General features: G+C 40.7%; 1 protein-coding gene across 2 annotated transcripts in view; it reads left to right on the top strand.

Moving 5' to 3' along the window:
* The first annotated feature begins 2483 nt into the window (after positions 1-2483).
* Positions 2484-19289, top strand: part of LOC128645248 (E3 ubiquitin-protein ligase TRIM11) — a 114334-nt gene continuing 97528 nt past the window's right edge. The window contains exon 1 of one of the 2 annotated variants that reach the window (XM_053698107.1): positions 2484-2517. The gene's annotated coding sequence lies outside the window, so the exon portion shown is untranslated. The remainder of the gene's footprint in view (positions 2518-19289) is intronic. The other variant, XM_053698116.1, reaches the window with a different exon arrangement.

The following is a 19289-nucleotide window of genomic DNA, read 5'->3' as shown; positions in this document are numbered from 1 at the left end:
AAGCTCCCTAATTGACCCCTTCACTGCTGGGTATAATACACGTGTGGTGCGCAGCGGCGTTGAGCGGCCTTCTAATTACCAAAAAGTAATGCCAAAGCCATAAATATCTGCTATTTATTAACAAAGGGGATCCCAGAGAAGCATTTACAACCATTTGTGCCATAATTGCACAAGCTGTTTGTAAATAATTTCAAAGAGAAACCCAAAGTTAGTGAAAAAGTGAAAGTTTTTTTTTATTTGATCGCATTTGGCGGTGAAATGGTGGCATTAAATATACCAAAATGGGCCTAGATCAATACTTTAGGTTGTCTACTTAAAAAAATATATATACATGTCAAGGGATATTCAGGGATTCCTGACAGATATCAGTGTTACAATGTAACTATCGCTAATTTTGAAATTATGTTTTTTATAGTAAATTATAAGATATGATAAAAATAATGGTATCTTTAGAAAGTCCATTTAATGGTGAAAAAAACGGGCCTTTTGTAGAGCTTTGCCCTAAGTTAAACAGCTCTTTTACCTCAAAAAATACTAAGTCCCCCCAACTGATTTGAACAGTTAATAAGATTTCAGTAGCTCTCATCCTATTGGCTGATTTGAATTTTTCAGCCAATAGGAATGCAAGGTACCCCAAATATAAAACGGGTACCTTGCATTCAAGCTTCAGAGTGCGGTGGTGATCGCATGAAGAGGATCCTCCACACTGGATGTGTCCGTGGCCATCTCCGCCCCGCAGCGCCTTCGCCCTGGATGAAGATGACGCCGCCGGAAGAAGACCTTCACTGCCTGGAAGAAGACCTTCTCTGCCCGACTTCAGGAACGGTGAGTACCTATTTGGGGGTGAGATTTAGGCGTTTTTTATTTTTTATTTTTTGGGGTGTTTTTTTTTTAGATTAGGAATTTTTTTATTTTAATGGGCTGAAAAAGAGCTGATTGCCCTTTTAAGGGCAATGCCCATACAAATGGGTAGCTTAGGTTTTTTTAGTGATGATGCTATAACTACAGCGTGGGATGCCGAAACGCGTCAGCTTTAGTGACCACCATCCATGCTAATCTTTTGTTTGCTGTGCCGCAATGATTGAATTGCTGGGGCTGCTATGCATTACTTTTGCCTTTAATTTTACTTGCCAATAAAGCCGTTTGTTCTTCAAGTTTTAAGAAGTGCCGGATTCCTTAATTTCTTTGTTTTTAGGTTTTTTTAGTGTTAAGTTTTTTATTTTGGGGGGTTGTGTGGGTGGAGGGGGGTTACTTTTAGGAGGTAACTTGTACTTTATTTTGGAAGAAGAGCTGATCGCTTTAAGACAATACCCTACAAAAGGCCCTTTTAAGGGATATTGGTATCTTAGTGTTAGATTAGGGGGTGTCTTTATTATGGGGGGGTTATTTTTATAGGGGTATTAGATTAGGTTTAATGTTTTTATTTTTGATAATTTTAGACTTTATTTTTTGTAATTTTAGATGTATTGATTTGAATTTAATCTTAGGTGATGTTTTTTAAATTAATGTTAGGATTTTTTATTTTAATTTTAACTTAGTATTTCTTTCATCTTATGTAATTGGGGTTAATTTAGGGGGTGTTAGGTTAGTGAATAAATTAGTTATTTGCGTTGTGGGGGGATGGCGGGTTAGAGGTTAATAGTTTAATTAGGTTTATTGCATTGTGGGGGATGGTGGTTTAGGGGTTAATAGGTTTATTTTATTAGTAGCGATGTGGGGTGCCGGCGGTTTAGGTGTTAATAGGTTTATTATAGCAGTAGCGATGTGGGGGGCCGGTAGTTTAGGGGTTCATAGGTTTATTATAGTAGTAGCGATGTGGGGGCCCCGTATTTTAGGAGTTAATAGGTTTATTATAGTAGAAGTGATGTGGTGGCAGGTGGTTTAGGGGTTAATAGGTTTATTATAGTAGTAGTGATGTGGGCGTCCGGCGGTTTAGGGGTTAATAGGTTTATTTAGGTGTTAGCGATATGGGGATGTGGCGGTTTAGGGGTTAATCACTTTATTTAGTGTCAGCGATGTCGGGGGCAGCGGATTAGGGGTATTTAGACTAGGGGTTTATGTTACATCAATGGGGATTGTGTTATTGCAATCGCCATTCCGCGATTGCAGGTGTTAGGTTTTTTCTAACATTTTCTCTCCATTGATGTCTATGGGGGAAATTGTGCACAAGCACTTCAAGTCAGGCCTTGGGTTTTGTGCGGTGTTGAGCTTAACGCACCATACCGCACAACAAAAGAACGTTTTTCAGTAACTTGTAATGGCAGCGCTATGGAGAGTGCGATACCACTCATTTTTTGAGGGTTATTTACGCACCAGGTTTAGCGCACAACTTGTCATGTTGCCGAAAGTTAGGAATCTAAAATGGGGATAAGACCTGCATTAACTGAGTGCATTCTTGAAAACAAACACCAGATGTCACTGTTGCTTCACAGCTAATACTATGGTTTTTATGCATCTGCGCACAAACACACAACTATGCAATGTGACACGTCATCTCAGCAATAAAAAGATCAAAAGGTAATACTGTATTTCTAAATTATAGTCTCATTAGCATGAGATACCCAATCCTAATGATTTTAGCATTATTTATAGGTTTATGTATTTATGTGCTCACTCAGTATGCTGACTACAACCATGCTTAAAGGGACATTATACACTAGATTTTTCTTTGCATAAATGTTTTGTAGATGATCCATTTATAAAGCCTATACAGGTTGTTCTTTTGTTTGTTTTTTTAAATGTATAGTTTTGCTTATTTTAAAAAAATAGCATTGCTCTGATTTTCAGACTCCTAACCAAGCCCAAAGATTTAGAAGTATACTGATGTTTCCCTACTCCAGCTTGCTCCTGTTTGTGTAAAGAGTCTTTTCATGTGCAGAGGAAGGGGGGACTGTCTGCTGTTTTTGGTATACAACCACCAGTGGGTGTTTCAGCTAATCTGAGGGCTTTTAAGTACGTTTTTAAACGGTTTTATACTGGATTTTTATATCAGTATCTGTGCATATTATTCTTTATAATAGTGTCTATTATATGCAGTTATATGAAAATTGGTGTATACTGTCCCTTTAAATATGACAGTAGATAAGACTAAATAGGGGGCATAATTAAAGGGACACTGTACCCATTTTTTTTCTTTTGTAATTCAGAAAGAGCATGCAATTTTAAGCAACTTTCTAATTTACTCCTAATATCAATTTTTCTTCGTTCTCTTGCTATCATAATCTGAAAAAGAAGGCATCTAAGCTTTTTTTTGGTTTCAGTACTCTGGACAGCACTTTTTTATTGGTGGATGGATTTATCCACCAATCAGCAAGGACAACCCAGGTTGTTCACCAAAAATGGGCCGGCATCTAAACTTACATTCTTGCATTTCAAATAAAGATACCAAGAGAATGAAGAAAATTTGATAATAGGAGTAAATTAGAAAGTTGCTAAAAATTTCATGCTCAATCTGAATCATGAAAGAAAAATTTTGGTTACAGTGTCCCTTTAAGCTTTACTGTGCCCAGGGTAAAGTCTGTTAAAGGCCCCCTTATTTCAACAGCAGCACACGAAAATACTATTAATTTACTATATTTTTGATAAATGTAACCATATTTTATATATCTAGTTAATAAAATATTGTAATTCTGTATACAGAAGTTTAATACAGTTCGTGAAATCTAGTTTTTATTCCAAAAACATCTTTCACATTTCACAGAGTATTCTGGGTAACAGACCTGAAATAGTGGGGCAAAGCTCTCTCTCTCTCCCTCTTTTAAAATTGCACAACATTCTAATTTCCCAAGGGTAGCTGGATCCAATCTGACACGTATGTGCATGTTTCTACCCCGGCACAAAAAATAGTTGTACCAGAATTCATCCTATACCGAATTTCACAAAATATCCTCTATTTTTAAAGTCACTGAGTTTTGCTGTTTTTTTGTATTCCTGCAATCTCCTCCCCTGGCTCTAGATTGGAAGGGGACTCCCCATGAAAAAGACATATTGTCATCCTTTGCACAAAAGAAGTTAAAATTAAGTTTTTTTTTCTGCCTGTATTTACAAAAACTGGGGAGTGTTTCAGTTTAGCTGCAGAAGTTGCCGTTGTGAGCCAGTATGCAACTGATCAGTGGACATCAGTGGAAGAAATGTATTTCCTGTTATTTTCAGCATAATTTTAAGCTCATCTAACTTAAAGGGACATTAGGGTTAAAAAAAAATGACATTCACTGATTCATTAGAGAATGTAAGTTTAGCTCTACCGACCTTACAAGTCTATGTGTTTAACCCCCGCAAAGGGTTGTGTGACTAATTTAACTCCAGGACAGTGCTTTAGCTATGTTTTTAACCTCTTGTCTCTGGGTTAAACATAGACATGCAGGGTCAGTAGTGCTAATATAACCTGCTTTAATGAATTTGAGAATGTAGTTTTTGCACTATAATACATCCCTTTTATAATTTTTTATGCAATTTTTTTTTAGGAGTGGGAAAATGTGGCTGTGTCTATAGGGTATGTATGTGTACCAATGCATGATGTATATATGTTTGGTGTCTGTGGTGTGTTGAAATAGCGGCTGTATAGTGTGTATTTATACTGTGCCTATAGTGAATACTGAAGCAACCTTCCCATGCCCTATGTCTTAAAGGGATAGTCTAGTCATGATTTAGATAGAGCATGCAATTTTAAGCAACTTTCTAATTTACTCCTATTATCATTTTTTCTTCATTCTCTTGATATCTTTATTTGAATGTAAGCTTAGAAGCCGGCCCATTTTTGGTTCTGCACCTGGTGGCTACATTTAGACACCAATCAGAAAGTGCTTCCCAGGTACTGAACCAATAATGGGTCGGCTCCTATGCTTACATTCCTGCTTTTTCAAATCGAGATACCAAGAGAACGAAGAAAAATTGATAATAGGAGTAATTTAAAATTGCTTAAAATTGGACACTCTATCTGAATCATGAAAGTTTAATTTTGACTAGACTATGTCTTCAGGACATCAACACATCATGAAGAACAACATATCTCCTGAAACGTTAGTCTATTCATAAATATGTATACACACACACACACATATATATCAGGAGCCACTGGCACGTTAAAATTAGGCTCTGGGGGGGAACCCAACACATCCATGGGTGCCCCCCCAGCCACACCTAAAATTTAGCCTTGGTGCTGTTGGATCCTTTCTAGGCCTCACAGCTGTAAAATATAAATCCAATTTTTGTGTTATAAATAAAATAGTACAGCATATTTAAAGACAAATATATATATATGTATAAATATATTTTGTTTGATATTATGATGTTATATTCAGTGTTTTCCCCAGGACCTTTTTATGTGGCGCACCACCTAGCTGATTTTACTGACAATCCACCTAAAGTTTAAGCCAATATTAAGCTAAAATTAGCTCATATTACATTTGTCAAATGTTTGCTGCACAAATTATCATTAAATAAAATGATGTTACATTATAAATTATGCATTTAATTTATGCTTTGGATAACATTAATAACGTTTATAATATTGCAAAGTATTGCACCTGGCTACTTCATAATGCCACGTGGCTGGCAAAACTGATATTTATAAAGCTATCTCTTCCCCTATCTAATTCATAGGGATAACCAAAAACTTTTGTCTCCTAAAATTATTGTCTGGCTCCTTGTACAGTATGTGTGCATATATACAGTATATATATATATATATATATATATATATATATATATATATATATATATATATAATCCAGTACTATAACAAGTATAAAAATAGATTGTTTTTAAATTATTATACATAATGTCTGAATCTTAATCCAGCCATATTTTAGATCTCTACAGAGCTACCATTATAAACGCCTATTTGCTATTCCACAAGTATAGGTATATGGTAAATAAAAGTGGTATGATATGCAAGTTTTGGTTTTGAAATGGCAGTTATTACAAACACTGAAACTTTAAGGCAAATCTATTCAGTAGTTTTAGAGATAACATTTCTGTGTTAGTGTCTGTGTGTGTATGTGTTAGTGTCTGTGTGTGCATGTGTTAGTGTCTGTGTGTGCATGTGTTAGTGTCTGTGTGTATATGTTAGTGTCTGTGTGTGTATGTGTTAGTGTCTGTCTGTGTATGTGTTAGTATCTGTGTGTGTATGTGTTAGTGTCTGTGTGTGTATGTGTTAGTGTCTCTGTGTGTATGTGTTAGTGTGTGTGTATGTGTTAGTGTGTGTATGTGTTAGTGTTTGTGTGTGTATGTGTTAGTGTCTGTGTGTGTATGTGTTAGTGTCTGTCTGTGTATGTGTTAGTATCTGTGTGTGTATGTGTTAGTGTCTGTGTGTGTATGTGTTAGTGTCTCTGTGTGTATGTGTTAGTGTGTGTGTATGTGTTAGTGTGTGTGTATGTGTTAGTGTTTGTGTGTGTATGTGTTAGTGTTTGTGTGTGTATGTGTTAGTGTCTGTGTGTGTATGTGTTAGTGTCTGTGTGTGTATGTGTAAGTGTCTGTGTGTGTATGTGTTACTGTCTCTGTGCATTTCTGTTTCACTTGCTTGACCAAATATTGCACAGGGGGGTGTAGTCCAATTAAATTTAGCAAAGGGCTTCAACATTTTTAGTGTCGGCCTGTCTGTTACTATATTGCAAATATTGTTGCGGCTGTAATATTTTTGCTAGTAAACATTTAATGTTTGTTGCCTTGGATGGATAAAAATAATAAAATGTACTGTTATGCTTACCAGATAAATTAATTTATTTTATGGTGGTCCACGAATCATCACATGTGGGCTTAAAGTCCAGTTCTGCAGGAGAAGGCAAAACACTATACATAACAGAGCTTTAATCCCTCCCACTTTCCCATGATTCCTTAGTCATATATATGGCCAAGAAAAAAAGAGAAATTAAAGGGACACGAAACCCAAATTTTTATTTCATGGTTTAGATAAAGCATGCAATTTTAAACTTTGTAATGTACTTCTATTATCAATTTCCTTTGTTCTCTTGGTATCTTTTGTTGAAAAGCAGGAATATAAGCTCAGGAGTGTGCACGTGTCTGGAGCACTATATGGCAGCAGTTTTGCAAGAATGTTATCCATTTGCATAAAGACTAGATGGCAACACTGTTTCCTGTGATTTAGTGCTCCAGGCACCTACCTCTGTATCTCTTCAACAAAGAATACCATGTGATTGAAGCAAATTTGATAAAAGAAGTAAAATGGAAACTTTTTTAAATTGTATGCTTCGTCTGAATCAGAAAAACAAAATTTATGTTTACCTGATAAATTTCTTTGTTTCTTGACACGGTGAGTCCACGGATCATCATAATTACTGTTGGGAATATCACTCCTGACCAGCAGTAATTATGATGATCCGTGAACTCACCGTGTCATTAGAAAGAAAAAGTGCACACTGGAACTGCCGCCAACTGTTATGGAAAAAGCAAGGGCAGGTCTTATGCACTATCATAAAATAAATACATTTATCAGGTAAACATAAATTTTGTTTTCTTTCATAAGCAGGTCAAAGTCCACAAGCCATCACACAAGGGTCCCTATACCAAGCTATGAAGTCCACAAGACCACCACGAAATAGATTGGGTAAAACAGTTAAAGGGACAGTCTAGTCAAAATTAAACTTTCATTATTCAGATAGGACATGTAATTTTAATCAACTTTCCAATTTACTTTTATCATCAAATTATCTTTTTTCTCTTAGTATTCTTAGTTGAAACTAAACCTAGACAGACTCATATGCTAATTTCTAAGCCTTTGAGGGCTGCCTCATATCACATGCTTTTTAAATTCCTTTTCAACACAAATGGCTAGATTACGAGTCTTGCGTTAGCCTTAAAAAGCAGCGTTGAGAGGTCACAACGCTGCTTTTTAACGCCCGCTGGTATTACTAGTCTGGCAGGTACAGGTGTACCGCTCACTTTTCTTCCGTGACTCGAGCTTACCGCAAATCCACTTACATAAATTGCGTATCCTATCTTTTCAATGGGACTTGCCTAACGCCGGTATTACAAGTCTTGGAGGAAGTGAGCGGTACACCCTCTCCTGTCAAGACTCCTACCGCATTTAAAAGTAAGTAGTTAAGAGTTTTATGGGCTAACGCCGTTACATAAAACTCTTAAATAAAGTGCTAAAAAGTACACTAACACCCATAAACTACCTATTAACCCCTAAACCGAGCCCCCCCCCCCACATCGCAAACACTTTAATAAAGTTTTTAACCCCTAATCTGCCGACCGGACATTGCCGCCACTGTAATAAATATATTAACCCCTAAATCGCTGCACTCCCACCTCGCAAACACTAGTTAAATTTTATTAACCCCTAATCTGCCATCCCCGATATCGCCGACACCTACCTACATTTATTAACCCCTAATCTGCCGCCCCCAACGTCGCCGCTACTATATTAAATGTATTAACCCCTAAACCTAAGCCTAACTCCCCCCCAACTTAAATATAATTTAAATAAAATGAAATAAAATTACTACAATTAAATAAATTATTCCTATTTAAAAATACATACTTACCTATAAAATAAACCCTAAGCTAGCTACAATATAACTAATAGTTACATTTGTATCTATCTTAGGGTTTATATTTATTTTACAGGCAACTTTGTATTTATTTTAACTAGGTACAATAGTTATTAAATAGCTATTAACTATGTAATAACTACCTAGTTAAAATAAAGACAAATATGCCTGTAAAATAAATCCTAACCTAAGTTACAATTACACCTAACACTACACTATCATTAAATTAATAACCTAAACTAACTACAATTAAATACAATTAAATTAAATAAACTAAAGTACAAAAAAACCCCACTAAATTACAGAAAATAAAAAAATAATTACAATAATTTTAAACTAATTACACCTAATCTAATCCCCCTAATAAAATAAAAAAGCCCCCCAAAATAATAAAATTCCCTACCCTATACTAAATTACAAATAGCCCTTAAAAGGGCTTTTTGCGGGGCATTGCCCCAAAGTAATCAGCTCTTCTACCTGTAAAAAAAAATACAATACCCCCCAACATTAAAACCAACCACCAACACACCCAACCCTACTCTAAAACCCACCCAATCCCCCCTTAATAAAACCTAACACTAACCCCTTGAAGATCAACCTACCTTGAGATGTCTTCATCCAGCCAGGCACAAGTGGTCCTCCAGAGGGGCAGAAGTCTTCATCCGATCCGGGAAGAAGAGGACCTCCAGACGGGCAGAAGACTTCATCCAGGCTGCATCTTCTATCTTCATCCATCCGGAGCGGGTCCATCTTGAAGCCAGCCGACGCGGAGCATTCTCTTCTTCCGACGACTCCCGACGAATGGAGGTTCCTTTAAATGACGTCATCCAAGATGGCGTCCCTTGAATTCCGATTGGCTTATAGGATTCTATCAGCCAATCGGAATTAAGGTAGAAAAAAATCAGCCAATAGGATTGAGCTTGCATTCTATTGGCTGTTCCAATCAGCCAATAGAATGCAAGCTCAATTCTATTGGCTGATTGCATCAGGCAATAGGATTTTTCCTACCTCGGGGTGGCTAGTGCTACCCTGCTTCTTGCCGGCTAAGACTGACAGTCAGCATGAACAGTTAATGCTAGTTAACTTGATTCATTCCTTTTTTACAGTGAAGTGTTCATTGTTTCTATAATTGTTCAACTGTATAATGGTTCATATGCTAAATATATTTGTGTCAAATTAGAGATTATATCAACCCTATGTTATCTCCAAGAGAGTAAGATTATGTTCCTTGAAAAGCTGCCTAGCAGAGTTCCTAATATTTGGTTATAGAGTGTTTATTTTATTTATCCCTCTTTTGCTTTGTGTCACATCCAGACACTCGGGCACTGTCAGGATACAGCAGCTAAAACTGATATGCTCTGGGCTACACAGGGTAAGACATCTAACGTTAATTGGCCAAGTTACACACTTGTTAGATGAAAATTTCCACAGAAAGCTTGGAGTCTTGCGGCCAATCATTTTGGTTGGTATGACATGGCTAGTAAAACATCCTCTTAGACTTACCATACTTAAATTCGGCAATATTTATTTACTCATGGTGCAAAGCCAGACTCTGAGGTGGTGCCTGCACTTCCCCACACAAGGCAATATCCACCTAGTTACATTATAACTTACCTAGAGGGGGGCACGCCATGACAGCCTGCAACTATTAACAATTGTGAGTGACTGACACAGCCCTAGTGCCTTAAAATAAAAAAATATTTAAGAAGCTGGTTACCTTCCGTATACTCACTAACCTCAGGCACAAGACATGACATTTTACTATCATATGTATATACATGTTCAAGAAAAGGGGAAATGAAAGACAGCTGGTCATAATCGCTGGCTACGTTTTTGTTTCTATCTTTTAGGCAGCAGCAGAGCCAGGTGGCTCTTTGAGACACAGGTTCTTAACAAATTAGAAGTCATTTATAACATGAATTTTCTGAGAAAATAGGATTGTGAATCTTGAAATGCAGCCTGACAGAGCTCTCGTTACTTGGTTATAAAGTGTTTACTATATTTATTTCTCACACATTTTGTGTTCCTCCTAGACACTTGGACACTGTCAGACTACAGCAGCTTACACTGATGTATTTTGGATTACACAGGGGGTAAGATACCTGACACTAAATTGCAGAGTTAGACTCCTGTCAGGGAAAATTTAAGCAAAAACATGGAGTCTAGTAGCCTACCACTTTGATTGGCATGACAAGGCTAATGAAACACCCCCCTAGATTTAACATATCTAGTTCAGACAACAGCCATTTACTAATGGCGCAAAGACAGGGTCCGGGGTGTGGCCCACACCCCCTCACATAAAGCAACATCTACTTATTTACATTACAACTTATAACACCTAGAGGGGGACATGCTGTGATAGCCTATAACTATTGCCAATTATGAGCGTCTAGTACGACCCCAATATTTAAAAACCAAAGAGCCCTAAGAAACTGGTTACCCACTATATACCCATTAACCTCAGACACAAGGTATGATAATTTATCATCATAGGTATACCCTACAATAAAAATGTTCAAGGCCAGAAGAAATGTAAGGAAGTTGGCCACGGGCACTGGCTATATTTTTGTTTTTAATTTTTGGATTAAAGTTGACAGAGTTAAAGCCGGGCTGCTCCGTGAGACATATGTTCCAACTATATGCAAGCTTGTTATGTTCTTGTTTTGTTTTGATTTTATGATTTTTCACTATAAAGATGCACTAATTTACCTAAGTATATTTGATATTTATAAGTGAGAGTACAGGGACTACTTCCCCTGATTTTCTTATTGTTATTTGATTTTGTTTAGCAGATCCAGAATTTCTAGGTTTGAGAATACAACAGTAGGAACTACCATACCCTTGTCCCCGACTCCTATCCCCCCCACCTACACCTTTTCAGGATAAGCAGTCACACTTGAATTTCCTTCAGAACTTCAAGTTCCACCTGTGTGGCAAACCTAGCCACTTCTGGACTATAACATAAGAAAGGTTGTCTATAGGCTGTATATTGTGCTATGTAGATGTGACAGACCCTTCTGTCAGCACTGAAAGAGTTAACTGTGTTCAGCTTTAGCCTCAGCTATTGTGCACTGTCATTAATGTTATTGATACACAGTCCATTGTTTAATCAACCTCAGAGAGCAGACCCTAGATGATAAGGAAAGCCAAGTGTGTGTCTGTGTTTAAATTGTTATCAGCTTGAGCAAGGTATTCTATTGTATCATGTAAAAGGGCGTGTTCCCTCCATTCAATGTACAACAGTCTTTCAACCCCCCTTCTGGGGGGGGGGTCAGACCTGCATAAATACTGGGCATATGGGCCTTAATAAAAGTCATTCTGTTTAAAAACCTGAAAACTGGCTGGGTTGTGAATTGCTGATTCCCTATGCAGGACATTGTTCCCTGGTGTTAACCCTTGGTATCCGGTTGGTACCGTTACAATTGGTGGCAAGCGACGGAATGAACCTTATCGCCCAGAAGAGCAACTACACAAGCCAGTAACCTCAGGAAGAGGGGGATTACTACAATACTGACTAAGATGGAAGGAGTACCAGGGACCGAAGTGAATGGAGATGGATTATTCTAAGCTAAAGAGACAAACGTAAAAGGAACTGCTAGAAGCCAGGGGAAAGATAGGCAGCAGCAAACCCAAGGCTATATTAATTGCTGAGCTGATGGAGGGAGACAGAGCTCGCAGCGCTACGCCTCCAGCAGCCATGGAGGAGACCCTATACCAGAGGGAAATGAGGACCAGGCTGGAATTTTTACCCCAACCTGTACCACGGGATATGCTATCCGTGGTAATGGCAGATGTGCAGGAGTACGTGATGGCACACAGTCCGCGGAATGCATCCTCCCGAGCAGAATCCATTTTGGACGCACTCAGCAACCCAGTAAGACCCAAAATCCCATACCATGCATTTAAAATGTTTTGTGAGGAGAAGGATGAGATTGATGGGTATTTACAGGATTTTGAGAGACTGTGCGAGTTACATGATTTGGAGCAGTCCGTATGGGTGCCGGTGCTAGCAGGCAAGCTAGCCGGTAGGGCAGCGGAAGCGTATCGCGCTGTACCCAGGGAGGACAGCAAGGATTACGCTAAAGTGAAGAGAGCGATCTTGGAAAGATATGCCATTACCTCAGAGGCATACCGGCGCAAGTTTAGAGGCCTGCGCAAGCCAGAAAGAGATTCCCATGCAGAGTGGGCCCACAAGCTGGATCAAGCATCTCAGGGGTGGATACAGGCCAGCCAAGCTACCACCATGGAAGAATTGCGACAACTGATGCTGTTGGAGCAATTCTTTAACGGCTTGTCCCCAGAAGCCCAAGAATGGGTGAGAGATCGAAAACCCCTCACCTTAACCGAAGCAGCCAGATTAGCAGACCAGCATTTTGATGCCAGGAGGCACCATGGACTACAGCCTAACAACGGACGGGCTAATATACAATGCCACACCTGCAAGCAGTGGGGACATATGGCACGTGAGTGCACCCAAAATCGGAGCAGACAAGCTTGGAACCAGGTCAGACAGAACTTGGCCCCAAGGGCGGCTGCTCACCATTACCAAACGGAGCCAGCCGCTCATGAGGTGTTGAGCACCCAAGCCGAGGAACCCCTGGGAATTCTGCATGAGGTGATGTCGGTCCAGGGACTTCGGGATTCGGGAGCTACTTTAACCCTGATAGCTCCCCATTTGGTGCCGGATACAGCACCCACTGGCGGATCCGTGGCAGTACGAGGGGCAGGGGGAGCAGTATACCGATTGCCCACTGCTAGAGTGGAGTACAGACCCCCAGTCACCCCAGCAGCTGCCAGTTACCAACCCCCGGCGCACCGCTATACCACACGGCCTCCGGCCACGAACTACCCTCAGAGAGCCCGGTTCAATTCGCGGGGCTACTCACAACCTATTCGGTGCTTTGGATGTAAGCAACTAGGGCACAAAAGACCAGAGTGTCCCCTAAACGCAGCGAATCAAGCACAGTCCTGGAGAAGACCCGCTGGCGGAATCCCACATAATCCTCAGCCTGTGGCCCGCTACGTAGAGGCGCCAGAATGCTGGGGCAGCCTACATGAAGCAGACCCCGTGCAAGCTGCCCACCGGAATAACCGGCAACGGGTTAAAGTGAATGGGAAGGAGGTCAGTTGTCTACGGGATACTGGTGCTACCATGACCTTGCTTCAAGAGAACTTGGTGCCTGAGAAACAGCACACTGGAGACACTGTGGCTGTGAGGGTAGCAGGGGGCACTGTGTTCCGCCTACCTGTTGCCAGGGTACATTTGGATTGGGGAGTGGGCGCTAGACTTGTGAATGTGGGGGTCAAGAAGGACTTACCTGCTGATGTTCTCCTTGGAAATGACTTGGCCCCCCTTGTTTCTGCCTATGCTCCCATGGATCCCGCTGATGTTAACCCTGTGACTACCCAAGCCCAGTCCCTCCGGGAAGAGACGCTTCCATGTTTGGGGTGGGGGCAGTACTGAGCCAAGTTGGAGCAGATGGCGGAGAACACCCCGTAGCTTACTTGAGCCGAAAGTTGTTGCCCCGGACATCCCCAAGCCGATCCGTTGGGATCAGACTGTGTATGCCGGCTTGGTTCTGGGGGAGCATTGTGGCAAACCTAGCCACTTCTGGACTATAACATAAGAAAGGTTGTCTATAGGCTGTATATTGTGCTATGTAGATGTGACAGACCCTTCTGTCAGCACTGAAAGAGTTAACTGTGTTCAGCTTTAGCCTCAGCTATTGTGCACTGTCATTAATGTTATTGATACACAGTCCATTGTTTAATCAACCTCAGAGAGCAGACCCTAGATGATAAGGAAAGCCAAGTGTGTGTCTGTGTTTAAATTGTTATCAGCTTGAGCAAGGTATTCTATTGTATCATGTAAAAGGGCGTGTTCCCTCCATTCAATGTACAACAGTCTTTCAACCCCCCTTCTGGGGGGGGGGGTCAGACCTGCATAAATACTGGGCATATGGGCCTTAATAAAAGTCATTCTGTTTAAAAACCTGAAAACTGGCTGGGTTGTGAATTGCTGATTCCCTATGCAGGACATTGTTCCCTGGTGTTAACCCTTGGTATCCGGTTGGTACCGTTACAACCTGATCTTACCTATATCACCTATTGCCCAAGCATTACCTACAGGCACCTGGTTGCCGATATCCAGCCCTCCCCTTTCCCCTGCCCCTTTTACCTCGAACTAATCTTTACGTCCCACACCTTGTCCCCTCTATTCCCCTCCTAACCTTTATCTTCCTCCAACCTTAGCACCCTCACTCCCACCCACCCCCTTTTTTTTTCCTTCTTCCCCCTCTTTACCAACTATGGCTCCCCCATGGGACCGAAACAGAAGGATGCTGGTAGAGCACATATCCATTAACGTTAAGGGTCTTAACAACCCTGGGAAGCGTTCCATAGTCACTTGAGATCTTCATAGAATGGGAGGGGATATTGTATACGTACAGAAAACGCATTTTCCCAGGTCTAAAGAACCTAAATGGTTCAATCGACAATACCCGATTGAGTGTTTTGCATCTGGCCCTTCAAAGAAAAATGGAGTGGGCATACTTTTCCACTCCAAAATGCCTTTCCAGCTTTCACAAATTATTAGAGACCCCGATGGCAGGTTTCTGATCTTGGCCGGCTTGCTCTTTAGTAGACCAATAGCTCTTGCCAATGTGTATTTTCCTCATCGGGCACAGGATTCTTTTTTTAAAAACTTTGCTCGTAGGTTGTTGGAAATACAATCGGGGGTCCTGTTCCTGGGGGGAGATTTTAACGCTTCCTTGAACCCTGTCCTTGACGCATCTGATGGTATCTCCAGCTCTCCCTACAAGGTCATTAAATGCCTGGTGGGTTCCCTCAAGGACCTGGTCTTGCATGACATTTGGCGCACATTACACCCAGAAGCTAGAAATTACACCTTTTACTCCCATCCGCATAGAAAGTACACAAGAATTGACTATCTTTTTACTGACCCCATAGGTCTTACCATGACCTCCAGCTGTAACATCAGATCAATAACTTGGTTGGATCATGCGCCAGTTAACTGCTCGATTCTATGGCCAAAAGTCCCAATTACTCCATATGTGTGGAGATTGGAAGACACAATGTTGGATAATCCTCTGCTCAAGATAGAACTGCACAAAACCTTAGAAGAATATTTTCGTCTCAATGAGAATGAACGCATGAGTAGTACTACAATATGGGAGGCACACAAATGTGTCCTCAGAGGTGAATTAATAAAATATATAGCTAACTTGTCTAAACAGAAAAAGGAACAATATAGTGCGTTGCTGCATCAGGGAGATAACGCAGGAAGGCTCCTGGCTCGTGCACTTTCCCGGGCTAAACTCAAATCATATGTATATGCGATATCTGATCAACAGGGGACCAGGCATACAGACAGTCTATCGATTGCTAATGCATTCGGTGATTTTTATGAATCATTGTACAACATACATCCAGGGCCGGCGTTTTGTATTAGGCAGCATAGGCAGCTGCCTTAAAGCACACCAGCAGGAGGGCGCTGAGAGCGGTGCTGAGTTGCAGACTGCTGCCTATGATAAAAAAAAATTAAATGTTTTTTTTTTTTTTTTTAATTTGATCTACGGCTGTATGCAACTAAACTAAACTGTTTACTACTTTATACTTCCAAAGTTCCAATCCTGATTCTGAGTGACACCTGTGTGCCGCCCCCCCCCCCCGTCCCCGTCCCACTCTGGGCTGGCCGTCTGCCCGGCTATATTGCTTATATTATAGCCTATCATTATAGAGTACGTGCACACAGCGCGTGCGTGTTGTGATGACCATGACCGTCAGAGGAGCTTAGTGGAGGACTGGAGGTGACGAGACGGAGCTCACTTGCCTTGCGCAGCTGCTGCGCTTTGCCTGCCGCTGCCAGTGAGTGGTTGACTGTCTACCATCCTGACATCACTCACTCTGAGAGGGAGAAATTGTGCAGGATGAGCCGCTGCCACCTGAAGTCTCCACGTGATACAGGCTCACACACTCTCTGCAGCCACCATCTGAGCCCGCAGTCGCAGATGTCAGGTGAAGTCGATGAGGACTGAAGAGCAGGTAGGAAATGGAATGGTGGCACTAGGGGGTCTCTAAAGAAGGGTCCAGAGACCGGAGCGGTCATTTCTAGCCTAGTAATCGGGGGGGGGCTCTGAGGTGGAGGGGTCCGGTAGCCGGAGTAGGCATTTGGAATAGTGGGGCTCTCTGAGGGGGCCACTGAGTGTCACAACATTATACAACAATAAACCAATTTATCAGAGAAGTTATTTTTTTTGTTAAAGAAGTCCATTAGGCCACATGAGCAGTCAAAAAGCATATTACTGTGCTACACCAATAAATATATATCTTCATGTACTACAACCAACAGATTCTATTATAATACATGAAAACATAATATAAAGCAAGCAAGCAGCAGCCCTTTAATCATATATGCTGTGGTCTTATCAATTATCAATGGTGCGTAAATACTGCATTTCCACTTTTAAATTACTTTATAGATGTGAGTTAGACTGAGTAGTGAGTGACGGGGGGGGGGGGCAAATGGCAAACTAGTGCCAAAAGAAATGCTTTATTGCCCCTTGGAAGACCAAATATGTTTTATTGAGGCAGATGAAAAACCTCTCCAATTACCTCTTAGTAAAATTATTGGTTTGTTAATTTTGGAATTGAACAATGTTTGTAGCCATACCATTTGAAAATAATTCAACCCATTTAAAAAAACAAACAAAAAAACAATTTATATAATCAATAACAGGCTTCTATATTTTTGCTCAGTTTGTTCCTGGAGTATTTGGACTTATTTCAGATATTACATTTGGAATCTCCTCTTGTTTAACAAAAAATAGCAAACGTTTCATGAATTTATTATTCAAATGTCCTGTGAAATAATTAAATGGATTTAACACAAAACTGTATTTTCCATACAGCCAAAAAAAAAACTTTACAATATACTTTATTTTTTTTGCTCCCTGTAATTAAAAGGGAATCTAAACCCCAACAGTTGCAGGCAGGTCTGTGAGTGTAGGTCAGGTGCGGCACTGTGAGACTGTGGCAGGCAGGTCTGGCAGTGAGACTGTGACACTTTACAGCTGAGTGGCAGTGGCACACAATTGGCATAATCCGATCCATTGCTAATTTGCTGGCAATTACTCCCCCTCCCAGGGGAAAAGTGTGTTGAGAGACTGACTAGTGGTGTCAACAACTTGAGGCAGAGGAGGATGGTAAGTGTGCACTGGCTTTGGCCTGGCACTGGCACAGCTGCATAATTAACCCCACACCACACAATTTATTTAAACAGACAGTCACTCTCTCACTCAGACTCAGTGTCAAGTCAGTCAACTGTCAGAGTAATACAGTCATGAAAAAGGCCAATATATTTCAATAAAATTAATAATTCATTTTATTTAAATATATTGTCCTTTTTAATTAAAATAGAATAGAACTGGCTCACTGTTATATACATGATAGAAGCTGGCATGGCAGACTTTGCCTTGGGGCTGGGGCCCATTCCACTGCCAGTCTGCCAGCCAGTGAGGTGTATGTAGTACAGTACTTCACTTCTGGGTTTTATTTTTAATATCTTTGCAGGCAGCAGGCCAGGGGTTAAAGTAAATTTCAGTTTGGGCAATGCTAGTGGGACAATAGAACAGCTATGTAAAAATGTATGTAATTCTGCTCCTATTTGTGTAGCTGTTACTTGTAAACTGTGACATGTTTTCTACCTTGATGTAGAAATGTGTTATTTTTAGACCCCATGTTGTTTTGTTGTTCATAGTGTGTCAATCTGTCAAGTTATGCGGTGCTGTGCAGTGTTGGGCTGTCTGTCTATACATATTGCACTCCACTTCCTAGTTAAAACATACTCTATAGGTGTAACACAATGTGAGACATGATGTGCAGTTGTGTGGCTCAGTGATGCTGTCTTGCAATAACATGTTGTATAATTAGCTTTTCTAAAAACATTTTTTTTGGGGGGGGCAGTAAAATGTACTTTCGCCTGTGTAACCAAAAATCCTAGCACCGGCCCTGCATACATCCTATAAGACAAAACAGAGAAGGTTCCCCTTTTCAGCCTAGCCCAAAAGGGGCCATGCTAGACTATCTATCAGGAGTGACCATGCCCAAACTGTCGAAGGAGAATGCAGACTATTTGGAGTCGCCCTTTATTCTGGCAGAAGTTTTAGCAGCCATAAAAGATTTGGGGCTAAGTATTATAAATCTTTCTCAGACATCTTGGCGCCTCAACTGCTCCTTGTCTTCAACCAGCTATCAGAGACATCATTACTCCCCAGTCTCAACGGACACCGAGAAGGCGTTTGACCAGGTCAACTGGTCTTTCATGCACCATACTTTGATTAAGCTGGGATTTGGCCCTAAATTTATAAGTCAGGTGTTCTCACTTTACGCCACGCCTAACGCACGAGTACGAGTGAACGGTATGTTTTCTAAGTCGTTCCAGATTAGGAACGGAACAAGGCAGGGCTGTCCACTCTCCCCGCTTCTGTTTGCTCTCACAATAGAGGTGCTGGCAAGCAAAATTCGAGCAAACCCAAAAATAAGAGGTATAACAGTGGGCCAAACAGAGCACAAACTTGCAATGTATGCTGACGATGTCCTCTTGACAATATTGGATACCATCCCATCACTGCAAGCGTCGCTAGCAGAATTTGCAGAATATGGAGTCTCTGACTTTCTCCTTAACCCTTCAAAATACGATATTTTGAATATCACTAAACACCAGGGAACGTTTGATGCCCTGCAACCGAACTGCCC

The sequence above is a fragment of the Bombina bombina genome, chromosome 1, assembly GCF_027579735.1.
Source record: "Bombina bombina isolate aBomBom1 chromosome 1, aBomBom1.pri, whole genome shotgun sequence".
Classification (NCBI taxonomy): domain Eukaryota; kingdom Metazoa; phylum Chordata; class Amphibia; order Anura; family Bombinatoridae; genus Bombina; species Bombina bombina.
This window is presented reverse-complemented; position numbering and strand designations above follow the sequence as displayed.